We start from the raw sequence: 3,087 nt of genomic DNA, 5'->3' as shown, positions 1-3,087 counted from the left end.
TTAAGCCGCAGGGTTCAAAGCGTGTGAAAAAAGTAGCGGCTTATAGTCCGGAAATTACGGTATACATAAACCTGTTTGGACAGAAGCAGTCAGGGTACAGTTCATGGCCTCAGCACAATCTGGTTCTCTCTGACTTTTTGAGACCTCCTCTGCAGGTTTATTTGGACCTTCATGTGCAATCAGAAACCTCAAAATGGACAATTTAATTACAAACTTTGTGAATGACTGATACAAATGCCAAAAAACGTTGAGAGCCTGTTTGGCCTTTTGCGCACTTTGTGGTAACCAGCTAACTGGCACAAACTGTAAGACCCAGTAAAACAGCAAATTATCACTTCAGTTCAGTCAGTTTTTGTTCAGATGATAAACGCGAATCAGTGAGCTGTTTCTCCCTGTTTTCACTAAATGTCCAACTAGTCCTTTAAAGTTAAACTAAGTTCATAGATAATGTCCAGATGTAATATTTCATTTGTACTGAGATGTTTAATGTTAAATTATGAAATCTTGCAGTAAGTTTTGTGTTTGTCTTTCCTGCTGTCCAATCTCAATCCTTTCCTTCCTCTCAGGGGTTTTACGCCACTCGCCTCTGGAGCGAATTTTACATCTTCAACGACAACGTCTATCACTGGTTGACGTTGCTGCTGTGTTGCCGGTTGCTGTCCTGCCTCCTCGCCAACCTCTTCACAGCTGTCCATGTCTCCAACAGACAGCTCTTCCTCAGCATTCGACCCTGTTGACTCGTCAATCTGTCGATTCTCAAAAATTCGGCCTTCTTGTAGACTCATCAACACCAACTCTGGAACAGCCATCGCCTTGATTTCCTCTGCAGTTATTTCTAGAAGTCTTCTGACCTTTGAACTTTGACCAACATGATTGTTTGTCAGTAACGTTCGATGCCTTTTGAGTTGCATCTCAACAACTTCCTCGACAGAAACAAGGAGGCAGCTTTGACTTCTACGAACAATCTCTCTCTGGTCGTCTGTTTTAGCGACAACTTCCAACAAACATTCCACTGTTTGGGTTTTTGCAGGTTCAGCAAAGTATGACTCAACAAACACAAATTCCTCACAGGAGCTCATCACCATTGGACCACTCTGACTTTCTTCTTCTACTTTAACAGAATCGGCTCCAGAATCTTCTTCTGGAGAGGATTCAGTGACGTCCATCTTGAATTTACAAACACTAAACATGACCTCTGAGGTATTTTCTGTTGCTTCTAGATTATCCCCTGCTTCACAAACTTTCCTTGAGTCCCTGGAGACATCAATAGTTTGAGTTAGTTCCTCTAGAGAAGATACCAGACAGTCTTTTATTAATGCAGAATGTCCAACATCACTTTCAGGGTCTTCTGGTGTTTTATTTCCTTCTGGTAACTCATTCAAAGATAGTTCACCCTCCTCAGTAACTTTAATACCCGTCATTTGGACTGTTGAATCTTGGTTAACTGTATCACACTGATCTGACACATTTCCTGCAATGTTCTTTAGCGTCTCTTCGATACATTTAATCCACTGATTAAGAGGTTCTGGGACGTCTGGAAACATTCTTGATGTTTCAGCTGCAAAACCTTGATTTTCTACAAACGCTCTCAGCATGCTTTGAATCGTATTTTCCAAACCACTCCCATCCTTCCACATCTGGACTGGGACAAACAGAGTTGGTGTTTCTGTCTGGTTGTTACATTCAGGTTGTTCAGAGGAATCGCTTTCAGTCTTTTCCTGAATCTTAACAGCTTCTCCATCCGGTTTCTCTGGTGTACCTGACGTTTCCCAACCTTCAGATACACCAGAGCAACCTAAATCACCCTGGTTATCTGAGGCTTTGTCTTTATTTAGGGTACCTCCCAAATTCTCTGAAACTGTCCATTGGTGGTCTACAAGAGTTTGAGAGGTCTGACCCAACATAACAACATTTTCCACCAAATCGGTGAGAACCTTTGTATCTTTGTTTTCAAAACTTTGTCTGTCACACCCTTTACCATCAATCTCTGCCATCTTGCCAAAAAATTCATTTTCTTTCAGACTGTCTCCTGATGTCGGAGCACTTAACTCATTTATGTCATTTTGGTTTGCACTCAAAGCTGGAATATCGGGCACAGCTTCCCCTTCTAAACAGTGTACACCCCTGCATGACTTTCCATCTTTCTTTTGATTCTCAGAAATAGGAGCAACAACAGACAAAGACTTTTGTGCAACATCCCTTTGTTTTTCAGCAGCCATGATACCCGACACCATCGCCTTGTTGTCCAGGATGATGTCTTTTGCAGGTCGAGGTGGAACCAGTCTTGATTTGCTGACTTTTTCAGCTGAAATGCTGCAAACAGGTGAAACTAAATCTACACCTGTTGCCTGCCTTTCAGTTTGAGCTCCCCCATGGATCGTCTGAATGAAGCAGATTTGGTTGTGAAAGGAGCGGTCTTGGTTTGATGTCAGTCCAGATTCAATGTGAGGTTTGGTTCTGCCTTTAAAGGCCTGATATTCAGTTAATTCAGTTCCTTGCTCATTTCTCATCTGTTGTTTTTTAATTCCTTCATGTCTAAACAAAGGATTTCCGTCCTGCCTGGTTTGAAACTTCTTACTCTGCTCTTTTTGACTTCCCTTTCTTGGTATTTTCCTCACACCCTCATTTCTGGCTGCAAGTTTGTCCGTCCCGTCTCGTCTTCCTCTGGCCTGTTTATCTAACTTCTTCACTGGGTGTAACGGGTCTGGTTTGGTTTGGTCGCCGGTGGAGATGACGTTTAGTGATTGGGAACGTTTGTAATAGCGGTTGTGCTTCCTGTCGTCCTGCTGCAGTTTGCTGCCCTCTGCTGGGTGCTGCTCTCCAACCTTCCCTGAAAGATCATGAAGGAGACGTTGGAGGACAGTCGACTGTTTAAAGACGGTAAAGATGTTGGGAATTAACCGGAACCGACTGGACGAGAGATGAATCAAGAAGAATTAAAGAGACTTCTCCAGCAGGACGATGCTGACGTGTTAGAAAGCAGAAGAGACGCTCAGTTGATTGAAGTCGTGAAATGTTCTCATCACAAACAAAGATTATTAAGTAGCATGCGTTTATTAGATTATAATAATAATAATTTATATCATG

At 42.4% G+C, this 3,087-nt stretch overlaps 1 protein-coding gene across 1 annotated transcript in view; it reads left to right on the top strand.

Moving 5' to 3' along the window:
- The window catches only part of LOC118340089 (leucine-rich repeat flightless-interacting protein 2-like), a gene marked incomplete in the record, with an annotated part of 16,265 nt that overhangs the window by 8,596 nt on the left and 4,582 nt on the right, over nucleotides 1-3,087 (top strand).

This window comes from Morone saxatilis, unplaced genomic scaffold, assembly GCF_004916995.1.
Source record: "Morone saxatilis isolate NCDOM2014 unplaced genomic scaffold, NCSU_SB_2.0 Contig6, whole genome shotgun sequence".
NCBI classification, from domain to species: Eukaryota; Metazoa; Chordata; class Actinopteri; family Moronidae; genus Morone; species Morone saxatilis.
The sequence above is the reverse complement of the archived record's forward strand: the minus strand, read 5'-3'. Positions and strand labels throughout refer to the sequence as shown.